This window comes from Capra hircus, chromosome 25 (assembly GCF_001704415.2).
Source record: "Capra hircus breed San Clemente chromosome 25, ASM170441v1, whole genome shotgun sequence".
NCBI lineage: Eukaryota > Metazoa > Chordata > Mammalia > Artiodactyla > Bovidae > Capra > Capra hircus.
The window spans coordinates 11,019,138-11,044,155 of record NC_030832.1 but is presented as its reverse complement, the minus strand read 5'-3'; the positions used below and the strand labels follow the sequence as shown (position 1 = coordinate 11,044,155).

The 25,018-nt window shown below is 49.1% G+C and overlaps 1 protein-coding gene across 2 annotated transcripts in view; it reads right to left on the bottom strand.

The window, feature by feature from the left end:
• SNX29 (sorting nexin 29) overlaps positions 1-25,018 on the bottom strand; it is a 603,176-nt gene that overhangs the window by 121,906 nt on the left and 456,252 nt on the right. The window lies entirely within an intron of this gene.

Genomic DNA, 25,018 nt, shown 5'->3' with positions numbered 1-25,018 from the left:
AGAGACACCGTAAATATCCTGGATGACAGATATCAAGTGATCTCAAGCGACTTGAGGGATGAGTCTAACACAACAGGATGAAACTTAAAAAGATCAGTGCCAGACTTTGCAGTACAACCCCAAAAGCCAACACTGTAAGATAAGATGGGGGAGATACAGCACAGCAGTGGCCTGTGGGATAAAGACTCACGGGTTTTAGTAAATTCAAGTTAAGTGAACACCATGAAAGGGTCACCAAAAAAAGGCCTATGTATTATTTGCTCAGCCGTGTCTGATTCTCTGCAACCCCCTGGACTGTAGCCTGCCAGGCTCCTCTGTCCATGAGATTTCCTAGGCAACAATACTGGAGTGGGTTGCCATTTCCTTCTCCAACTATTTAGATCTCATTAAAAGGTATCTGATATATTTTAAATAAAAGGAGTTGACGAGTCTTGCTTTATTCTAAATTGACCACACCAACTTTGTTAGGTTTTGGCTGCTGCCTGTTAAAAGATGAACTGAAATAGGTTCAGAAATGCCCAGAAAACTTGCTACTCAAAATGTGATCCGCAAACCAGGAGCTTCAGCATCATGTGGTAAGGTGGCACAAACGCAACATCTCAGGCTCCACCCAAGATGTACTGACTCAGAATCTGTGTCTTAACCAGAACCCCAACTAGTTCACACACACTTTAAAAGTTTAGAAGCACAGGTCCTCAGAGATGATCTGCAACCAAATCATCAGAAGGAAGAGGGAAGACATGGAGGATGATAAACTGAGCCTCAAAGATGGAGGAGGTAGGGATCTCTGAAGACTGCAATGAAGAAAAGGAAAGACCAAGATGATGTGTTCTGGATGATTCCAGGAGGCAAACTTCCAGCAGACAGAAACTAGAGAAAGACAAATTTCATTAGGGAAGAACTTTATGGCAGCCAAAGTTGCCTAAAGAGGAAAAGATATGTCTCAAGAGCTTTTTTGGCACTAGGTGCCCAAGCAGTGGTACAACAGATAGACAGACGGTTATCACAATTATGCCAGGATTCGCTTTGTAACAGTGAAGGATAATTAGACCCCAGAAGCATCTGGAAAGGTTTGGCTAGCTGTGGAACAGAGACTTCAGGAATTAAGTCTCCACGAGCTGAGACAAGATGGGTCAGTCGGCAAGTAAACCCAGGAGCTCACAGGACTTTAATGCGGCACTTGTAGGGCATTCTTTGGGCCCTCCCAAGTCACAGCAAATGCGAGCTGCCTAATCAGTATCCATTTCTGGGGAGAGCAAAGAGTTCAGAAAAAAAAAAAAAATTAACTACATTTTCCAGTGCTCCTGGCAGACTCACTGGAAAAGACCCTGATGCTGGGGAAGATGCAAGCAGAGAATTAGGCAGCAGCGAATGAGATGGTTGGATGGCATCGCTGACTAATGGACATGAATCTGAGCAGACTCAGGGAGATAGTAAAGGACAAGGAAGCCTCATGTGTGGCAGTTCCTGGAGTCGCAAAGAGTTGGACACGGCTTAGCAACTGAACAACAATGAGATGAAAGAAAGCTCTTAGGAGAGATCTGACCCAGCTGATAAGTGCCTGTTTACTCTTCTCCCTGTCTTCTTCTTTCTCAAACACAGATGTGAAGACTGGCGCTCCAGCAGTCATCTTATGATCATGAGGTGATCAGGAGAGCGGAAATAGAAAAGTGGAAGGACCTTGGGTCTCTGATGAAATTATGGGGCAACCACACCAAATACTAGATGATCTACTCAAAACTTTAAAAAAAAAAAAAGAGAGAAATATTCACCTCTAAACTGTTCAAGCTAATGTTCCAGAGGCCTACAGACTCATGGCCGAATGCCCTTCTTCTCTGATTCATCTTGAATGGACTGTATCTACTTGTACTGTATTTTTACACAAGTGCAAATATCCCCTTAAGAGTGGCAAATTTAACTATTATCTGATCATCAAGTACAAAACAAATTATCTAGGTCAGGGGAGGTAAACTGGCCCTGTGGGTCAAATCCAGCCACATCTATTTGCTTGCTGTTGTTCAGTCACTAAGTTGTGTCTGACCCTTAGTGAGCCCACAGACTGCAGCATGCCAGGCTTCCCTGTCCTCCACTGTCTCCTGGAGTTTGCTCAAATTTCACGTTCACTGAGTTGGTGATGCTATTTGTTTACCTATTGTTTATAGCTGCTTACAATGGCAGAGTTGAGTGGTTGCAACGAAGACCACATGGCCTGCAAAGCTGAAAATATTTACTCTCTGCATGCACGCATGCTAAGTCACTCAGTCGTGTCCGACTCTTTGTGACCCTGTGAATTGCAGCACGCCAGGCCTCCCTGTCCATCACCAAGTCACTTCAGTCATGTCCACTTTGGTGTGGCCCTATGGACTCTGCCAGGCTCCTCTGTCCATGGGATTCTCCAGGCAAGGATACTGGAGTGGGTTGCTGTGCCCTCCTCCAGGGGATCTTCCTAACCCAGGGATCAAACCCAAGTCTCTTACGTCTAAATTGGAAGGTGGGTTCTTTACCACCAGCACCGTCTGGAAAGCCATTTACTTTCCAAAAGTAAATGGTCCTTTACAAAAAAACTTCTCTGGTCCCTGATTTAAATACTCAGAAAGTCCTCATTATTGTTGTTTTTCAACAAACATATCCAAATTTAGTGCAGAGAAGGGCAGTGCTTTCGAATAATCACCAGCCTTGGGGTGGACCACACAGAAACCATCTGAGACCCAGGAATTCCTAGAGTTCCAAAGCCTTCCGGTGATTCCGACGAGTGGGAGATGTTAGAGTCAGACTGTGCCCCTCCCCCCAAAACGCACACATTGAAATCCAAACCACCAATGCAGTTAGGTCATGAGGGTGGGGCCCTCATGAATAGGATTAGTGCCCTTACAAAAGGGACCCCAGAGCTGCCTCATGCCTTCCGTTATGCCAAGACAGTGAGGAGGGAGCTGTGTGGAGCCTTGATTTTGGACTTCCCAGCCTCTAGACTGTGGGGAAGAGTTCACTGTTGAAAGCAGCCCGTCTATAGTTGTTACAGCAGCCCAAGGGGACCATGAGCACCCTAAGTGGACTAAGACAATGGGCAATTAGGGGAACCTCTAATGGAAAGCACAGACTATCCCTCCTCTCTTGACTATGTGTTTGCTCATCTATAAAATGGAGCTGAGACCTTACTGACAGAGCCTGTTCCCAAGGCAGTTCGGAGAGTGTTTAGGTATAGAAGCCATCCAGCTATGCCTGGCTTCACAGAGACCAGAACACGCAGTGGGTGGAGACTGATCTGGGGAAGGAGGGAGAGACCAGAGTTGAGATCGACCCAGTTGGATGGAAAGTCACATCCAGGTGGGATAAGCATAACTGGGGCATAAAACTTCTTTAATCAAGAGAACACTCTGGGGGCACAACACACGAGGGCTGTTTCATCAGCATTTACAGGCCCTCACAGCTCCCAGGGACACTTAGCAACTGCATCGTGAGGGAAGACAGAGGGAGAGAGATCAATGCATTTTTAAAAATTACATGAGTTAAGAACAGCCCAGAGAGTAAAGCCTCCAATGATAAATAGCTCTTATAATCTGCAATCACTGAATGTCAATATACATCTTAAAAACCTCTCACATAACGATAAAAATTGGCAACTCTAATGTGCGCTATAAATTACAATTCTACACTTCTCATAACACATTCAAGAGCCAAATGCTTTACTCTGTGGAAGCGCTGAGTCCTTTCTGCCTCTCCAACGGACCCTTCGTGGGCTTCCTCGTGGGCACCTCCTCTCCTGCCCATGCTCCCCAGGACCCTCCTCGCCCTGACACAGGCGTCCACTCCCACGTCTGCACGTTTCACTTTTAGGTCAACGGCTCTCAAATCGTTATCTCTAGTCTGGATCTCTGACGTGAACTCTGGACTCAGGCTTGAGAAAGCTCTTCTTGTCTACATCTACACTCAGGATCTCTACCTCACTCTCTCGGCGAATGGACCGCAGAGTTGCCTGAGTCAGAAATCTGGGCATCAGCATTGACCAGTGCTGTCTGTTACCCCCATCCCCAGAGGCAGCCCCGCTCCTGTGGGACCATGACAGCAGGCTTCAGGTGCTCCTTCAGCCTCCCATGTTTCCCCTCCCCTGTTCAAACTCCTTCAGCGGCTGCCCAAGAAGGATGCTCATGCCAGAGACTAGGTTCTGGGGCAGGTTCATCGAGCAGGGAAGGCTCCTGCATCATTACAACCATCTCACTTCAGGCTCCATCACTCGCTTTGGCAAACCAGGATCTTGCCGACCTGCCTGCCTTTTCTTTAAAATTCTTTCACCTCTTAAATTCTTAAAAATGTCTTAACAATCAGGATGGTGTTGATTTGCTTGCATTCTTTAAAACCGTCTTAAAAACGTTCAGATGAGAACAAACATCCTGCTCTAGAAACAGCATCATCCCTTGGCCTTCCACGCTCAGAGTGTTACCCCCTGCTCTGGGGGATAGCAGGCATTCAAGAACTCAGAGCTTTGGAACAGCAGCATTAGAAAGCACCTCAGAAACCACTAGTTCAGGAACCTCCCTGGCGGTTCAATGCAGAAGACGCAGGTTTGATCCCTGGTTGGGGAACTAGAAGTCAACGGGCTTCTAAGCCTGTGAGCTGAGACCACTGAGCCTGTGCACTCTAGAGCCAGCACGCCACAACCAGAGAGGCTTCAAGCCACAGCTAAGACCCAATGCAGCCACCAAACAATCACCAACCAACACATTTTGGTTTTCAAAGAAGAAACCATTAGTTCAATCCTTCCTTTCTGTGACAAATACTCCCTGCTCATTTCATATCCTCCTTGATGTCTGGCTCTGGGGGCCCATGGCTCAGGGAAAGCCATCAGGATTGACCATCTGAATCAACAACGCTGGAGAGAGGGAAGGTCACGGGCATGATGGCTGGGGCAGGGAGGGAAGCAAGTTTCTGGTGGTGGAGAATGGGGGCTCTGACATCACAGCAGTGTCACCAGCAGGCAGACCCAACGCACGGAGGCAGTTAAGCGCGGAGACACTGCAGCCACATTCTGGGGTCAGAGCCCGGCTCTGCCTCACACCCTGAGAAAGCCACCTCACTTCTCTGGGCCTCTGCTTCCTCCTTTGGGAAATGAGGGTATTACCTCCCTTGCTGGGTCTTGGGAGGAGTAAATGAGTTCACACGTGTAACAGGCTTAGAATAGGGCCTGGTAGATAGAAGATGCCATTTAAGTGTTTGATAAAGAAACAATTCACAGTGTAACATAAGGACTTCCCCTGTGTCCAGTAGTTAAGAATCCACCTGCCAATGCAGCGGACACTGGTTCAATCCCTGGGCAGGGAACTCAGCTCCGACATGCCTCAGGGCAACTAAGCCCGTGCACCGCCACTAACAGAGCCCGTTTTGGAGGCTGCAGGCTGCCAGCTACTAAGCCAGTGCTCTAGAGCCTCTGTTCTGCAGCAAAAGAAGCCACTGCAATGAGAAGCCTTCGCACCACTAGAGTAACCCCAGCTCACCTCAACTAGAGAAAGCCCACACGCCACAACAAAGACCCAGCACAGCCAAAAATAAAATACATAAATAAATAACATTAAAAAAAATGCAACTCATTGGTTAGGCTGCCACTGGGGATTTACAAAGGTGTGGATTTTGTAAGTCTCTGATCTTGGTAATCAGCTTTAATATTTATCCCCTCCAATGGTTTGGCTGATGGGAACTGGGCTCTACCGGGGACATGGGGGTGGTCACAGCTGGCTCATGGACTGCAGGGGGAAATCCCAGATCAGACCTCGACCACCAGTCAGTTATGTGATGTTAGGCGAACTGCTTCTGAATCTGTTTACTCACTTGAGTAATGGGTATAATTGGCAGGGAGTGGGGAACGTGCCTGAAAGTGTTTATACAAATGCCATGAGGGTTACCTGCTGCTGCTATTATTATTATTGTTGTTATCACCATAATCATCAAAAGCATGAAATTCTGCAAACGGGAAGAAGCACTGCCACTGAAGTCACACCTGTCTTAGCTCTACGGTCTCCACCCTAGGAGCTCTGCTCAGTAAAGAACAAGTATACAGATTACTGCTGAGCCTTAGACTGACAGTTCAGAACAAATCATGCTGTGGGTCATTAAAAACTTCAAATAAAAACATGAATTCTCATGCCTCTCCCCTAAAAAGCTCCCCAAACATGACTCCCAAAACACATTATTTCTCCAGAGTTTGTAAAAGCAGCTCTGTCCCTGAGACTGGATGGGGTGGCCCTTTGGCCACTCTGTGCGCTCCTAGGAGTAGCCCTGCTTCTTCCAGGTCTCACTTCCTCCTGCATGAAATGCAGGAGCTGAACTAGAGAGCCTCTAGGTCCCTTCACAGACCCCCTCGGGGGCCTCTGTGTCCTTAGGTCATTCACAAATCCCAAGAACTGCACTGGGCTCTTCCACCCACATTCCACTCCCATTTCATTGCGGAGACCAAGGGGTTCATGGAAATCAGGCAGGAGGTCTGACCTTGGGCTTGACTTAGGAGGATTTCATACCCAAGGGGTAGGGCAACAGCAGAACCATCCCTGGAGTCTCTGTCTCAAAAGATCGGCTGCCTGAGTCACCCAGCAAGTGGGAGAGAAGCCTCCCAGGAATACTGGGTGGGGGGCACTGATGCCCCAGGGGGACTGGGGGCAGAGAGGGGCCCAGGCGCTTCACTGAGTTTAGTGACCGCCCTGCCCCAGCCAGCATCATTAGACTGAGGCCATCTCAGAGGTGAAGAGCGGCCACTGGGCATTTCTGGCACCAGCCCCTGTTCTAGCTGGAGGCCATCTGATAACAAGGCGAAGGGAGCTGGTCATGGAGCCCATGGAGACCAACAACACACTTCTGGTCAAGCATCCCTGTTAGCTTCCACTGTTGTCTGGATGTCAATCAAAGCGAGACCTCTCTGGTTAGCAGTCAAAACCATGAAGCAAGAGGCAAGCACACGGTCAGCCCCAAGAGAGTGAGATGGCATTTTTCAGGATGCCGATGACATAGAGACGCCTTCGACAGTGCACGGTCAGCCCCAAGAGAGTGAGATGGCACTCTTCAGGATGCCGATAGCATAGAGACGCCTTTGACAGTGCACGGTCAGCCCCAGGAGAGTGGAATGGCATTCTTCAGGATGCCAATAGCATAGAGATGGCTTCGACGCTAGCACTTGCCATTTACGAAGCACCTGCTATGTGTAAGGGATGCCACGCACCTCACCGGGCATCCTCACGTGAGTCTGCAAGGCAGACAGTGGGAACTGGCCCCTTCTCCAGATAAAGATGTGGGCTCAGAGGGGCTGTGCCACCTGCCCAGAGGAGGGAGGGAAATGGAAAGTTGACCCTGGGTCTGCCTCATGGCTAAGGCCTGGCTGTACTTTTTGACTGTACCAAGCAGCATGTGGGATCTAAGTTCCCCGACCAGGGATCGAACCCGCACCTCAGTGGAAGCTCAGAGTCTTAACCACTGGACCGCCAGGGAAGTCCAGGCCCAGCCCTTTCTATTACAGCACACAGCTGCAGAACCCAGGCTCTCCAGGGCCCAAGGAACCCCAAGCCAGCAATGCTGGCAACTGGCAAGGAAGGTCCCTGCTCAACGGCTCTGAGGCCTAACCGCCCCTCTGCTGGGGAGACCACATGGCCTTACAACAGTCTCCTTGGTACCAGTGGTGTCGATTGCTCTCTCTCATTCATGCCTCTTTCCTCCGGAATCAAATGCCATCACAATCATGCAGAGTTCCCTGAACAGTCCAGCCTCAACAGCCATGCTTTTAGCATCTGAAATCAGGAAACGATCTCTGCAAATTAAGTTGTCCTTGAATTATACTTAACCAAACTGTGCACTTCTTTCACTGAAGAATTCAAAGGGCTTATGTGCAAAATTATTAGGTTTCTGTTCTTGTTTTGTTTTGTTTTTAAGGGCTTGCTCCCTCCAAATTAAGTTTGATAGGCCCCAGTTCTGTCTGCTTGAGCCATAATGATAATAATTCCTTGGAGGAATAAAAACAGTTGACCTCTCCCAGCAAAAACAAGCTCCCTTTTAAAATGAGCAATAAAAAGACACTTCAAGTCCAATCTCCTCGACTCAGCAAAAGAAAAATAAAATAGAAGGGTAATATCTGTCATCGGGAATGGGGCAAATCCTCTCTTCTCTATTTTAAGAGGGAATTCGAATCTTGAGGTTTCTTTTCCATGGGGAAGAATGACCCCAGGGATGTGTGTAATAATCCTGGGGGGAAGGAGAGGTTAAGCTGGGGAAGGAGACAAAAACCTCAGTCTGGATGAACTGAACCCAGAGCAGACTCACGTGTAGACAGTCTCATCTGGAAGATGAAGACGATCTGCTGGGAAGGGGCATGCCCATCAGACCCCCTGTGCCCCCTGCCTAGCAGCACCACCCACCCGCCCACTCTACTGAGCGCTCCCCCGGCATCATTCACCTGCTTTTGAACTCCATCTCAATGGGCTCCCGCAGAGTGTGCCCCTGGGTGTCTGGTTCTTTTCACTCCCTGTTGTGTCTGGGCGATGTTTCTGTGTGGTGTGGGTAGCACTCTCGTGTCCTGCTCGCGTCCACGCTGTGGCCATGCCACAGCTTATACACCCTCTGTGCTGGGGTGGACATGGCTTCCAGTCGGGACTGTTACGGGTAAGGCAGCTATGGGCACTGACGCATCTGTCTTCTTGTTGTTGTTTTTAAATTTTCATTGCAGTACAGTTGCTTTATGATGTGTTATTTTCTGCTGCGCAGCAAAAACGAATCAGCTGTATGTCCCTCTTTTTTGAGTCTCCTTCCCATTTAAGTCGCCACAGAGCACTGAGTGGAATTCCGTGTGCTATACAGTAAGTTCTCATAAATTATCTATTTTATATATAGTATCAATTGTGTATATATGTTAGTCTCTAGCTTCCAACTCACCTCTCTTCACTGTATAAGAAGGTCTCCAGGTCCACCCACATCTCTGCAAATGACCCAATTTTGTTCCTTTTTATGGCTGAGCAATATTCCATTGCATATATGGCTTTTGCTCTTTCCTTTTGGGATCAGACATCTAAATGTGGAAGCTAAAATCAGAAAGCTACCAAGAGAAAGCCTAGCAGGATAGCTTCATGACCTTGGGGGTAGGTGAGGATTCCCAGTCGGAGCACAGAAGGGCACAATTGAGGGTGCTGGAGGTGCCCTGTGTCTCTGGGCAGGGCTACACAGAAATTCACAGAAGTAAAAGTTAACGGAACATAAACTTAAGATTTATACGACCATGGATAAACACCGAGGTCCTCCTGCAGAGCACAGGAAACTATATCCAATATCTTGTGATAAACCATAAGAGAGAAGAGTAGAAAAAGGATGTATACGCATGTATAACAGAACTGTTTTGCTGAACAGCAGAGACTGGACGACATTATAGATCAACAGTCCTTCCAGGGACTTCCATGATGGTCCAGCGGTTAAGAATCCACCTTCCAATGCAGGAGACATGGGTTCAGTCCCTGGTGGGGCAACTAAGCCCACACAGCGAAACTACTGAGCCTGTGTGCTGCAACTAGAGAGAAGCCTGCACACCACAACGGAGGACCCTGTGTATCACAAGGCCTGACACAGACAAACCAATGAGTATTGTCTTAAAAAACCAAACTATACATCAATAAAGAAGATTTAAGCATCTGATATTTACATTAAACCTAGATATAAAAGTGGAAGTCAAAAAAAGCCATGCCTATACTATCCTCAGGAGGGTGAGCTTTTTACCCTAATTTATGATGGCGGGATGTCTGAATTAGTCTGTGAGCCTAACACAGTCAGATGTCAGTGCTGAGAGGGGGTCCAGGTTCGGGACTCTGGCCTCGGAGAGACCTGAGCCTGAATTCCAGCTCCAGCTCTTGAAGCCAAGCCGTCCTGGGTATGTATATTTACCTCTTCCAGCCTCGATTCTCTCTCTCTCTCTCTCTCTCTGCTGCTGCTGCTACTGCTTAGTCACCTCAGTCCTGTCTGACTCTGTGGAACCCTATGGACCTGCAGCCTGCCAGGCTCCTCTGTCCATGGGGTTTTCCGGGAAAGAATACCACAGTGGGTTGCCATGCCCTCCTCCAGGGGATCTTCCCAACCCAGGGATCAAACCCTGGTCTCCTGCATTGGCGGGCAGGTCCTTTACCCCAGCAGGGAAGCCCTCCCCACCTCCCCCCACCTTTATCTATATGAAGAAGGGAGGGAGCAAGCCAAGAAGTCAGAAGGGGAGAGGGAGAATGAAGAGTTAAGAGTTTGTTATCAGTGGCTGAAGTCTCAGCTCTGCTTTAAGATCTGCCAAGCACAAATTCTTTAGCCAGCCACATGCTGAACCTTAGGCATGTCTGAGGCCTGTCCTGCGAGGGGCAGAAGGGCCCAGAGAAAGTGCATGGGCTGTACAGGGAGAGAGGTCTGGGTTCAAACACTCCACCTCAAGTCTCAGCTTCTCAGTCTGTAAAATGGGGCCAAGACCAAGCCTGTCAGGTGGCTGTGAGATGCTGTGCCTGGCAGAAAGGAAGCGATGGCAGCTATTCATATGGTAACCCCATCACCTTCATCTTCATCTGCCTTTGTGTACATGAACTTCCCTATTACAGAATTAGGGGTAATTATAGGCTGTGCAATCACGAAATTAAAGCAGGTAATTACCATGCCTAATTAATTGTCGAATGCCAGGCAGGCAAGGAAACACAAACAGAACGCACAGTCTGTGGGCTGGGCAGTTAAGCATCCCCTTTGCTTCCAAAAAACTGTCAACAGAAACAGCAGAGTTCAGTAAATGACCTTCTCGGGAGGGTTTTCAAGGATGCAAATGAAACCTGGGAAGTGCTACTGGGCCTTCTGACTCGAAACAAGCTCAGTACATGGGCATTTATACAGCTCCTGCCACACAAGCACCAAGGTCTCTGGACAAGGTGCTCTTTTGGGAGAGGAACTTCATAGGCGGTACCTGATGGATGCTACTAACCTCTGCAAGGACCAGACCCTCCAGAGAAAGCTGCTGATGGGAATGTAGCAAGAACCCTGAAATTAATGCTCATTTACACACTGCTTGTTTGAAAACGTCCAGCAAATGTGTGTGCCTCTCTGTTTCCAGCTTCAGGCAACTTCATTTTTACATTTACTTTCTATTCTGCTTATGTTTGGCTGCGCTGGGTCTTCACTGCTTTCTCTAGCTGTGGTGCGTGGGGTCCTCACTGCGGTGGCTTCTCTTGTGGAGCACATGCTCTAGGCACGTGGGTTTCAGCAGCGGCAGCTTGTGGGCCTCAGAGTGCAGACTCAGCAGTTGTGGCTCACGGGCTTAGCTTCCCCCCAGCACGTGGGATCTTCCTGGGCCAGGGACTGAACCCGTGTCCCCTGCCTTGGCAGGCAGATTCTTATCCACTGCACCACCAGCAAAGTCTTCCAGGCAACTTCTTCTTATCCACGGTCCTCCATGTTAAAACCAAAAGTGTGTTGTTTTTTTTTTTTTTCCCCCTTTAATCTTTTGGCCATGCCTCAGGGTATGTTGGATCTTATTTCGCTGGACCAGGGATTGAACCCATGTCCCCAGCATTGGAAGCACAGATTCTTAACCACTGGACCACCAGGGAGGTCCCCAAATGCTTTTTTCATGTGTGTTGTGATACTCAAGAATGGAAGCTAAGTTTATGTGAATGTCCTCAGACCTCCAGAAGATGATGTACCATTCAGTATTGCCAACCATGGGACAGACATTTGACCTACAATTTTCACCAGAGCCCTGCAATTTTATACGCCGAGAAATGGAGTCTTGGAGCAGCTAAGCAACGCGCCCAATATGACCCAGGGGGTGAGGAGCAGAACGGGAACTGGGCCTTAAGTTGCTGCTACACCCGAAGCCCCGGCCACGTGCTCTCAGCCCCAGAGAAGAGCGAGCGCTATAAACTGGAAGCTCAGATGCCCTTCATGAGGACTGTTAAATGATGAGAGTCAGATGACTTCAGGGTAAGAAAGATTCTCTGAGAAATGGCTTTAGGCTCCTGATTAATTTTGCTTCCTTAATATCCAAGGAAGGAAATGATTTGTGTTTTGGTTGGCGGCCTGTGTTAATGGCTCCGAACAAAACTTTCTTCTTAATGAAATAGCTTCATGTGTTATTAACTGTAAGTGTCCTCGTTGCTAGAACAAAATGCCTGAATTACTGCATGATCACGCTGATGGAGTGATATTATTATAGCCAAATGCCGAGGATAAGATGAATAACTGAGCTGGAGAAAAACGACTTTTTGGTTCACCGGGTTAGGCAGATGAGGCAGACTTGTAAAGGCAGAAATGCGTTACCAAAACCAGCCAGCATCACCCTCACATGCCTTTTAAAGGAGGAGAGAGGAAGACCTCGCTGGTGGTCCAGTAAAGAATCTGCCTGTCAATGCCAGGGACATGGGTTTGATCCTCGGTCTGGGAAGATTCCACATACCAAAGGGCAGCTAAGCCCGTGTGCTACAACTACCGAAGCCCTCTGGCCCTCGAGCCCAGGCTCTGCAGTGGGAGAAGCCACCGCCACAAGAAGCCTGCACAGCACATCCAAGAGTAGCCTCCGCCAGCCAGCGAGAGGAAGCCCACGCAGCAACCAAGACCCCGTGTAGCCACAAATAAATAAAGAAAAAAGGACAGAGGATGGGCAGTTTAGAGGCGGAATAGACCTGCCCAGTCTCCATGTTTAAGGGACGACATCACTGCGCGCACATGTGCCAGCCTGGGCGCTACTGTCTCTGGCTGTGTGGTGCTCAGTCACGTCCAACTCTTTCAACCTGTAGCCTGCCAGGCTTCTCTGTCTGTGGAATTTTCCAGGCCTAAGTCTCTAAGAGGAAGGAAAGAGGAAACTTTTTTCCTTTTTTGGTAAACATTATATAGCCCACAAACCGTGGCCGCAGTGCCCGTTCACCTGCACTTTCATTTGCCATCTTATGGAGGCTGAGCCACTGGTCCAAAACAGAACTAGTCAGAAAGCGAGCAAAGGCTGGGGCCCAGGTCGTCCTGACTCTGGGGATCGCATCTTCCCATGACCACCCACCAATCCGGTGACAAAAGCCAGGACTCAGGTCCCTTTGGCGTGCTGAGTTCCTGACCCGGGGGCCACCCTTTGGCTCTAAAGGCAAGTCTCCGACTAGGTAAGTCACAGGTGGGATCACTTCCGGTGAAGGTCAGAGGCAGACGGACTCTGACAGAGGAACCATGGGGAATGTCTCCACGTCACGTCATAACCTGCTATGCTAACAGACCTTCCAGGCCAATCAGGCCCACCAGGACCCTCTGCTCTGCCAGACACCCACTGCAGCCCCCATCACTACTAACAGCAGCCTTGGCCAGAGGACCAGGAGGAAACAAGTGTGACATTGACTGTGCTCTGACTTCATGGATCTGACCCTGTACTGGGGTGGAACTCTCCCCCGCTGGGAGAGTCATGTGCCCTTTCAAGGGAGTTGGAGACCAGAAGGAAGGCAGAGAGTCACCCTTCTGAGACCCCTGGACTTGAGGGCAGCCCCAACTGCAAGTTCTCCCCGGTGCTGTATTTCTTGGCCATGATCCCTACACTGTTGGCCCACTTTTATTACAAGTTCTGGCCTGATCTCAGTTATGCAGAGGGGACAAAGGGAACGGGCCCAGCTATCTGATGCAAAGCACCAACTCACTGGAAAAAACTCTGATGCTGGGGAAGATTAAGAGCAGGTGGAGACGGGGACGACAGAAGATGAGATGGTTGGATGGCATCACTGACTCAACGGAAATGAGTTTGAGCAAACTCTGGGTAATAGTGAAGGACAGGGAAGCTTGGCCTGCTGCAGCCCATGAATTTGCAAAGAATTGGACATGACTGAGCGACTGAACAACAACATAGAAAGTTAGAGAAAGCATCCTACTCCCTCCCCCAACCCAAGCCAGAGCAAAGGTGACCACAGATGGGCCAGGTGCCCAGATCCCTGGCCATCTAAGGAGGGTCATCCTCAGCCAAGCAGCAATGTCAGGGGCCACGGAGAAAACCACAAAGGGCAGGTACCCAAGCGCACGTGAGACAGTTCCCAGGAAACTCAGAAATAGCTGGAACCATTGTGATGGGGGCTTGTTTCCAGCCATCAAGCTGCCAGGGGCTCCAGGGATCACATTTGGGGAATTTTAAAAGGAAGCATGACTTCACCCCACAGTCACACGCCACAGTCTGGATCGCTGAGTCACGCACATCGTGACTGGGCCACGCGCACGGCAGCCAGCGTTCACTTGCCAAAAGCTGGCTACTCCGTTCATAGCACTGAAGTTACAAACGGGGTTTCAGACTCACTGCAAAAGGCAGTGAAACCTTCTGCTTCTCTTTTCACAGATGTAAATACCAGCCAAGTCTTCTGGGGGGTGGAGTGGGTAGGGGGTGGCGGTGGAGAAGCAGAAGTCGGATATCTGTTTACTCTCAAATAATTCAATTTAGAGACCATTTAGGAGACGATAAGTATGACTCCAATCACATGTGTGTATGTGTGCAATTATATCCCTGAAAATAACCAGAAGGCTTCAAATCAAAACATTAACAGCGGTTATGTTGGAATGTTTGTTAAATTTTTATTACTGTTATGGTTTTCCCAGTTTCCCAACTTTTTTGCTTCTGCTGAATACTGACTTTGATGAGAGAAAAATGAAATGATACATTTCAGGTCAGTGGGGCTTCCGGTGAGCTTTGAGAAGACAATGCATAGTCACCCTCCCCCTTCTCTCCAAATGCAACTGGATAAATGTTCATTGCTGCTTCGAAATGCATGGCCACATTCCAAGACAAAACAACTGTCCTCGTCATTTAGGAGGAAACCTGAATGAGTGTGGGGGTGGGAACTCGGGCCCCAACCTGGGCTCCAGGGCCTGAGAGCTTGCTGGGACCCGGGGACCATACAGGCCTGCCCATAGCATGAAACCAACTGGGCATGACTGTGAAGGCAGAACGAGGGCCAGGATATTTGAGATACTGATTTCCATATGCACCTGAATCCTGCTACTACAATGAAACTGCAAGAAAAACGGTCTTGGAAGATCTGAGGTTCCAAACAGCTTCCCAGTCCCAAACAGCGGTGACACTGCTGAGATAGATGGGAAGCTCCTTGTCACTCTGTCACCCCAGAGCTAAAGCCCTGGAGGAGGTTGCTGCTTTGGGAAAGACGTTTTATAAGCAGAGGAAGTCTCAGCCTCGGAGAGAAGGGTCCCGGGGAAAACTCACTCTCTGGCGGCACAACTCTGCTCAAGGGGGAAGCCAACCCTGCCTCTAACTCTCATCAGAGCCATGAAGGAAGGGAAGCCAGGACTTCCCTGGAGCTCCAGTGGTTAAGACCCCTCACTTCCACAGCAAGGGGCATGGGCTCAGTTCCTGACTGGAGAACTGACGTCCCAAGTGATACACGGCAAGGCCAAAAGCAAAAAGAGTAAAAAGTCCTAAGCCGAGCTGCACACACAGAGGTATTCAATCTACTTCAGCTCATCCAATGTTTACTGAGCACCTACGAGCCAGGATCTGAGCCGGCTGCAAGGAGATAGATGGAGGTGACCCAACAGTTTGGAACAGTGATTACGAGCTGTCTGGGAACTAGGATTGCCTGGGTTTGAATTTTGACTTCACCTCCTTTATTAGCTGTGAACCTTAGTAACTGACTAAAGCTCTCCACATCACTTAAATTTCCAAATGTTGGGGCAGGGACTTTCCTGGTGGTCCAGTGGCCAAGACTCTGAGCTCCCTATGCAGGGGGCCCAGGTTCAATCCCTGGTCAGGGAACCTGAGCCCACAAGCCACAACTAAAGACGCGAGGTGCCACCTGAGATCTGACTCAGCCAAATAAGTAAAAATAAATAAATAATGAGTTTGCACGCCTTGACTAAAGATCTCGGGGGCTGCAACTAAGGCCCAGAGCAACCAAAGTTCTAGCCTGCTCTAAAAGGTCCTGCATGAATGAGGCTGACAGACAACTAAGTGGACAAAAACTACAGTCTGGTGGAATCAGTGCTATGACACAGGAGGCTGGGAGACAAGGAGCAGCAGCATGGAATGCAGTGTGGAGTCAATCGAGGCAAGCTTCCTGGAGGAGCTGCCGTCTGAGCAAAGACTTCAAGGCTGAGGGGAAGGAAGGGTGAGGACAATCCACAGCTACTGAAGTTTTCTACTTTGATTACACGGAGACCTTTCCAAACCAAGTGTTCTTAAGAATAGAGATATAGCAAAAATGAACTCGGGATAAAAGAATCTGGTGTCTTAACAAGCAGTACACTCAACTCTGAAGATACCAAAGAGGCGGCTAACCCTAAAAGATGGTTTTAGGGCTTCCCTTTCTGAATGAAGAGCTTCAGACAATTTGGGACTATTGAGCCACATTTGGCCTCCAAAGACCGGGCTGTGTGATCAAGCATCTTTCAGGCAAGCAGTTCTCGCGTAAATGAATGGGCGAGGGAGGCGATAATTCACCAAGGCTGACCATGAGTATCACTTTCTAATGTGATTAAGTGACCTCCCTCCTGCTGCTGCTGCTAATTGTCCTTTAAAGAACTGGGAGCTGCTCGTGATGTGCAGAATTCGATCCATACCAGGCGTCGGTCCATCGCACGAAGCTTCTGCTCCAGGCACATCAATCTCCTGCAGGCACACCTCTCCTGGAAGGAAACCCTGTGAGCTAGCCTAACACCATCCCTGGTTTTTCTCTGCCCGGTCATGGACCCTTTCATTGCTGGGAGCAAAAACAATTCATGACAGCTTTGGGGAAACAGGGACTTACTGAAAAAATACAAGGGTATCTCAGACAACCGAGGGCTAGAAGTGCTGCTGGGCTCTCCAAGAGGCTAGACCAGGAGCCAGAGAGCCATCAGAACCAGGACAGGGAGCCAGGCATCCTACACTCTGCGTGTTCTCTCTCTGCATGGTGGCTTTCTCTACCTCTTGAGTTCATGGTCCAAACGTGACACCTCTCAAACCCAGCCCCATGAACGTTCAGACTGACCCATTCATGGCTTGCCCAATCCCAAATGTTCCAGGGGTGAGCCTCCGCAGTGAACACTGGGCATTTCTCTCTGCCGGGCACCCATACCCCCTCCTTCGGGCAGCAGCACACCAATTCTCCTCTAGGGACCCAGTGTCTACCCAGCCTCAGTCCCTGTGCTTCCTGTGGACCCCACCTGAGCTCTGATCCTAGAGGCAGGCACGAGATCACGGCCTGGCCTATCAAAGCCCTGGGGTTACCACAGGAAGCGCACGTCACCCAAGCCAGGCTAATAGGGAGCTTGCATTACTGGGAAAGAGGTGAGGGATATTTTAGTTGTATTTTCTCTGTGAGGATGTAAGCTCAGATCTGCTGGAGCTTATATCCTCACAAGGAGGGGAACCTCACAAGGAGGGGAACCTACTAGAGAATAAAATCATAAGAGAAAGGGAGGGACGGTGGGAGAAGGAGGAGGAGAAGCAGGAAGGTGGGGAAAAAAAAAGGGAGGAAGAGTGAGTGAGCACCTGGATCAGGCCATACCTAAACTCATTAAGCCAGTAAATTCTGTTTTAAGACAACATTTCTGCCACTTGCAATCAAAAGAATTAAGACCAAAAGAGAGATGATTAGGCAAGTATTTACATAGTTTTCCCCTGGGTGAGTATCCATGCTGGGTCAGTTAGCCTTGGCAAGTGTCTGTGTATCTGTGCAGTGTCTATGTACGAGGAGGGAGCAATTTCTAGAAGTAGAAGAAGCCTCCAAGGATCCCTCCTCCACAGAGGCCTTCAGCTTATTTATAAAACACGAAGCTGCTTCTGGTGCCCTTTGTAGTGAGTCTGGCAACTGTGGGCTGAGATAACCTTGGAGCTGAGCCAAGAGTCTAAATACTACCCCCAGCATAGTCTAGAAACAGGACAAGTGGTGACTGTCAAACAGACCAAAAAATGTGGATAATAAATATAGAACTCTCCAATTAGAACTGATCCTTAATCAAATAGCTACGAATTCTCAGGCAGTCACTGCAGAGTACTCCAGCGAGCATGTCAAGACCAGATTTCTCTTCCCCCTTGTGTATTCATTCAGTTCATTCAGTCTGGATTTCTTCAGAATACCACAGCATCTCTGTCTTGGCATTATGGAAACCCACCCCCATCAAACTGCATTTAGGAGGCTTTAGTTAAATAACATGAAAAAGATGGCGTCGAGCTCAGGCAGAGATGCTACCAGCTGCCAAGTCGGCTCCACGCAGACTCATGGATGGAGCACGGCAGATGCACCCCCAAGAGGCCTCAAAGTTCCTTCACGAGCTGTCGGAGAGCCCAAGGTGAAGCTGAAGACGTGCTGCCCAAAGCATCCTAAAGCAACCCAGACGCGCGCTCTTTTTTACACAGCTGTGAGCCTGTGCTCACGCTCTTTAATCTCCATCTTTGAAAAGCATCCAATTTCAGAAATTTTGCAGTAATCATTTCAGAGCAATGAAAAACAAACAGAACAATAGAACATCTCAGATGAGAACTCTGTGCACCTCTCTCTTAACGTGACACATTAGTCATTAGGAAGAGCCCTTTTTTATCCCCCTACATAACTGAGCTGCTTGTTTGCAGACCACAAACATTGTAATACAGTTAATTTGGTCCATGTACTCATCTCTTCCTTATAATGATGCCAATGAGATAGCATTTTTTTTTTTTAAGTTTCTGATGTTCAAGATGGGACTGGAATGCTCTAGAGCCTGTGAGCTGCAACTACCGAAGCCCGTGTGCCTGGAGCCTAAGCTCCGCAACAAGAGAAGCCACCGCAATAAGAAGCCCATGCGCCACAACTAGAGAAAGCCCAGGCACAGCGACGAAGACCCCAGCATGTCCAAGAATAAAGAGATGAAACCTAAAAAGCTTTTTTCAAACATAGGGCTGGAAGGAACACTTGGGAATGCTGGGATGATCTGCTATTTGGTAAGGGGAAGAAAAGAGTTGAAAAGGGCTTGCCTCACAGCTTACTTTACTGCCCACTAGAGAGCGGGCCCCGCGGTCACAGTCAACTCTGGTAATTTCATTCAAACATTCCTTTGGCACCTAGACGTGTGATGCATTTTCTCTAGAGGTCTTTGGTGGAAAGACCATGAAGGTCTCCTGCCTTCTAGGAATTTATATGCAGGGGAGCCTCAAGCAGTTCTTACCAACCTGGCCATGGCCTTCCTACTTTCCAAGGTCACAGACTCATCACAGACTCCCTGAAATAACTCACAAAGCCTGGGGATTCTGTCTTGACGAAAAGACAATGGCACACACATTGGTAAAGAACTTGCCTGTCAGTGCAGGAGACATAAAAGATGCAGGCTTGACCCCTCGGGTTGGAAGATCCCCTGGAGCGGGGCATGGCAGCCCACTCCTGTATTCTTGCCTAGAGAATCCTGTGGACAGAGGTACCTGGCAGGCTACGTTCCATGGGGTCGCAAAGAGCCAGCCACGACTGAAGCGATTTAGCACAATGCAGGCACACACACATGCACACACAGCCCCCCCGCCCCCCGGTGGGTGTATACACACAAACAAACATATACACACACAGCGCATATGCTTTTCTAAATCATCTCAGACCATTCAACACAGTTGGCGCCCGTCCAGCCACCACACACAGTGAGGAAGTCACCAGCAGCAGGTCTAAGAAACAGAATTGCCAAACATCCCCGCCCCCACTGCTGTAGCGCCCCCTGTGGGCCAGCTCAGTGGCATTTGCCCGGTCACCCCTTTACTCCCTGCAGCAACCCTGCAGGCCAGAGTCACATCTCTTCTTTAGAGAGGGGGACACACAACCTCCAAAAGATGAGTCGGCACCTCTGGCTCCAAAAGGGTCCACCTAAGGCCCGAAGGTGCCTGAGGACACCCACACCCTGCTTCTAGGAGATCATGTCCTAGGTCCTAGCTGCCCACTCGGGCCCACCCCCTGTGCACAGAGCGGGAGGAGGCAGGAAGGCCTGTGCCCAAATCGATGGCCTGGCAGCCCGGGGCAATCTAGTGGCTAAGCACGGCAGACCTCCTCTCTAGGTCCTCCTGAGATGTGTCTGAGCCCGCAGCAGCTAACAGCTCACTTTTCTCTGCAGAAAGGAGCTGTGAAACCCACACCTCTGGTACCTGCTGATCCAAATCAAGGGACTTGGGCAAAAACATGTCCTCAAGTGGCCGTTGCTGCAGAGAAGGTGGGGGGTGTCCTAGGACCCAGGACCAACTGGCCTGTGTGCCACCTGCGGGGGGGCGGGGATGTCAACAACTGCAATGTCAACAGGAGCCCAACCCCTCAGCCACACACCCCGCCTCAACTTCCCAGATCTGAAAAGCTCTGAAAACCAAAAGGCTCTTATTAAGTTTAGTGCAGACTCATTCAGCAGTGGAACCTGCCTGGACCATCCCATTAAGCGTGAATGCCCCTGTTTCACTGCAGGGACACTGAGTGTCTGGTTACGGGTGCTGCCCCAGACCCGCTCATTATGCCCTTATTCCTTCCTAAAGTTCAAAAAGAAAAGAAAAATGAAAACGCGAATCTTGAATTGTGTTATCTCTAGAGTTTTGAATTATGGGTTATGGACCTTTAATAAAACAACTTTAAATGAAGTTGAACTTAATGTATTAAAACCAGCCCAGAGGCAAAAAGTGAGCTTGGTCAAAATGACCACCTGGAGATGTCTTAAATTGCCCATAAAGTACAGTGAGCTGGGTCTGATGTACAACTCCGAGTGGTAATTTGGCTATATAAATGTATAACGCACACAGTGTTATATGCTATATGAAGGCTATGCACAAAATGTAATTTTATAAGATTTTTAATTTTATAGAAGAGGCAGCTCTTTAAACACTACACTCTGGGAGCAACTTTACATGGAAGACCAAGAAAAGGGCCAGCAGACTGTCTCCTGTATTATGCTTCTCTGAGGATACTTAATGAGAGAAAAGTAGGCTGGCAACCTGATTTAAATTTTTTCTCCCTTTTTCTTTTGCCAATCGTGGGCCACTGAATTACTGGCCCAGTTCTTCCCCTTCTCTCCCTGACACATACTCTATGTCATTCAGATGTGACTGCATCTGAGCCTTCCCAGGGGGCGCTGGTGGTAAAGAAGCCGCCTGCCAATGCAGGAGACATAAGAGACACAGGTTCAGTGCCTCCTGGGAAGATCCCCTGGAGGAGGAAACGGCAACCCACCCCACTGTTCTTGCCTGGGGAATCCCACAGACAGAGGAGTCTGGTGGGCTACAGTCCATAGGGTCACAAAGAGTTGGACATGACTGAAGTGACTTAGCACGCAACTAGAGGCAGATGATACTTCCCTTAACTTCGGGCTTGACTGTGTTACTTGCTTTGGTCAACAGAAGATCAGCGTGTGTAACTCAGGCTGAGGCTTTGGACGCATGTGCATGGTATGGCTGGTCTTTGCACCTCTGCCTCCATCAGGAGGGCACACCCTCATCAGTCTGCATTTCAGAATGACGAGAGACGTGAGGAGAGTAGACCAACTTCGTGTTAGAGCCAAGCCTGGCCTAGATCATCCAGCCTCCAAATGATCCACAGACATGTGAGCAAAAATTATTTTAGACCTCTGAGTTTGGGAGCGGTTTGTTACACCACATTACTGTGGCAAGAGCTGTCTGATACACCTGGCTAGAATAGGTGAACCTGGACAAGCTGGATGCATGTGAAGCTACTCTGCTGAGCTCTGATGATGCGGTCACTGTTGTTCACTCTCCTGCTTTCTACACATCTTATTCAATCATCCCAAGCAGTTCATAGATTGGGAAACTAAGGATCCGAGGGTTACATGACTTGCCTAAACTCACACCGTACAAAGTTACAGAGCAACCGTTCTACCTCGACCTATTTGACCTTCAGAGCCTGAACCTTTAGTGACTGTGTTAACTGTCTTTCCTCTAGCCACCACTGTACCTGACCTGAAAGAGGAATCAGGGGATGAGCTCTACTGCCACAGGATCTGGGCTGAAAAGAGAAATGACAACTGGTAACAATTTTGAGAGAGATGACTGTGTATCCAGAACCATGCTAAACACTGGAGAGGAAGCAGGAAAAACAAAAGGCATGAGAACTAATACGAAATATAGTAGTGACCACCACCACCATTTACTGAGCACCAACTGTGTAACGGGCGTGTGTGTGCACTCAGTTGTGTCCGGGAGAGTTAGACTGATACAGAAGATGATGGCAGAGTAGCTCTGGTAAAAGAAGGCGGGTAGGGCTCCACTGTGCTCTGATACCGAGTGTGGATCTGAGGCCACTCAGAGAAGTGCCAGGTCACGACAAGCCCAAGTCTGAAAGCCCCTGGACTGGAAGATCAAGTCCACGCTCTCTGACAAAGCTCCCGAGGCCCCTCCCCATCGCTTCCCTGCCTAACTCGGCAGCCCCACTCCCTCTCATTCCGTCTTGCAGCCTGGGCCACATGTGCTGAGCTGCTCAGAAATCCCCAACTTCTCCCTCCTTGACGTGGGTGCTCCAGCCCCCGTGGCTTTTGTCTGTACCCAGCCCTCTGTCTGCAGGCCTTTCCTCCTTCATCTGCCAGACAGAAACCCACACGTTTCCCAAGACTCAGCTCACTCAATGCCTGATGTTGCTCAGTCATGTCCCACTCTTTGCAACCCCATGGACTGTAGCCCACCAGACTCCTCTGCCCATGGGATTTCCCAGGCAAGAATACTGGAGTGGGTTGCCATTTCCTCCTCCAGGGAATCTTCCCCACCCAAGGACTGAACCCACATCTCCCACACTGGCAGGCAGATTCTTTACCACTGAGCCACCAGGGAGCCACCCCTCCCCCCAATTCCACCCCCAGGTACAAGTGACTTCACTGGTGACTAACAGAGAGCAATGGACTGATGTCTTTGACAGGTGTATATGTCACGAATGACGAAGGTGTATGTGTGTGGACTTCTGTGCATGATATCCCCGTCTAGCCCTCTGTGCAAATAAAGGCTTTTTTGTAAAGATGATCCATGACATCCACAGCAGTGAAAACATGGAAGTCAGAGGGGTGGCATAAAAGAGACGGCAAGAGATGGGTTAACTGGGCCCAAGTTGCAGAGAGGAAAGAGACAAGGCACCTGGCTCCTGTAGAGGAAAGACTCCTAGTTGCCATGGCGCCAAGAGCCAGAGCGGCAGTGGGCAACCACTGCCACCTAGAGGTCAGTCACAGACACAGCGGATGTTGGCCAAACCTTCACTGCTTGCTTGCTATGTGGCTGACCAGGTATAGAGGAGACCATCAAAGGGCTTTTGATAGGAGCTGACCAAGGGTCTAGAAGGCCCAGCCCAGAATATCAAGAGCTGTGAGTGCTTTAGAAAACTCCAGACATATACCAAGGTCTGACTGGCTGCCCAAGTTAGACTTGGGGCTCTGCTGTGGAAAAGGCAGTCTTAAAGCTGGCTGACAGGCTCAGATCTTCTAGAAGGGAGAACTCTGGTTAGGATAGTTGAAGGCAGCTCTCTTCCTTCCCACCCCTTCTCCATGCCAAAGCCAGAACAAAGGCTCCAAAGCAGGAATCGAAGCTGTTCAACGGAGCTCATATGGCGCTCAAGGTTAGAAAGTGAAAGTTGCTCAGTCATGTTCGACTCTTTGCGACCCCATGGACTGTAGCCACCAGGCTCCTCTGTCCATGGAATTCTCCAGGCCAGAATACTGGAGTGGGTAGCCATTCCCTTCTCCAGGGGATCTTCCCAACCCAGGGATTGAACCGAGGTCTCCCGAATTGCAGGCGGACTGTTTACCGTCTGAGTTACCAGGACTCAAGGTGAAGTCTAATCTTAATCTGGACCCGACTTAAAGGGCACAGTGGGATCTTCTCTGGCCTCTCTCTTTCCTCAGATTCTTCTCTGATTATTCCGCTTGGGCTATTTAAGAACCTAGCCATGAAGCTTACTGCCCAGCAGTACCGGACCTGTGTGGGAACTCATAAATAGGTGGTAGAAAAAACAAATGGAATTCTAAGATCCTTAAATGCTATGTGCTGTTGCCTCTAGGGTTCTGGGAAAGCAGTTCTCTTAGTTTTTTTCAAAGAACTCTCTGCAGTAGTGAACAACTGCATTTGGCTCCAAGACAGCAGAGACCTGGTCATTTGGGGTTTGTTTTCTCCTGGACAAGCAGTCTGGAGGGAGGCAGTCCAGGGTTAGTACAGCCACCCCACAAAATCAGAGGACCAAGTGCTGTCCATCTTTCTGCTCTGCCATCCTCACTCTTAAGCTGCCATTCCCGAGGGCCAAAGTTGACGCTGAAGCTCTGGCTATCATATCTGAATTTTAGACACTAGGAAAGAGACAAAAAGGGCAAGCATGCAGCACCCAGATGAATTATCCCCCTTTAGCAGCTCTCCTGGGAGGCCACCCCAACATGTCTACCTATATCTCACTGGTCAGAGTTTAGTCACATAGTCACGTGCAGGTGCAGAGGATGCTGAGAAAATTAGTGTTCTCCCCTTGGGCACATTGCCCCCACTGCTAAAAGATAAGCAAAATGGATATTTGGGGCAAGCAACTAGCAGATTCTGCTACATTCCTATATACCCAGCTGCTACATCTTGATGGAAGACCAGCAGACAGAAAGAATCTAAAGACATCATCTCTGCTCTCTAAGTACACACAATCTGATTGAAGACTACGACAAATGCAGTTGAAGAGATAAATGACGATATCAGGCAGGAGTGAAATGGACCACAAGTCATGGTGCAGTCTTGGCAGGGTAAGTTTTATGCAGAAAAGAAGGCAGTTAGCTATTGAGCACTTACTGTATACTGGGTGCTAAGCTAGTCACTTTATGTATTTTTACATCTTAGGGTTCACAATGACCATTCAAAGGAATTATTACTATTTCAGTTTTGCAGAAGAAACCTGGAAGGGTCATGTTTAATGTGTCCAGGGCCACACAGCTAGTGAGGATTTAGATCAAGGATGGCAGATTTGCAAGGAGAGGGTTGCTTGCCTGCTCTAGTCCATTAGTGGTAGCTGCCTGGGGAAGGCAGTGGCTCTGTGGAGCAGAATTCTGAGAATGGGTCTGAGCTCATCAAGAAAGGCTGTGATTGATTAGC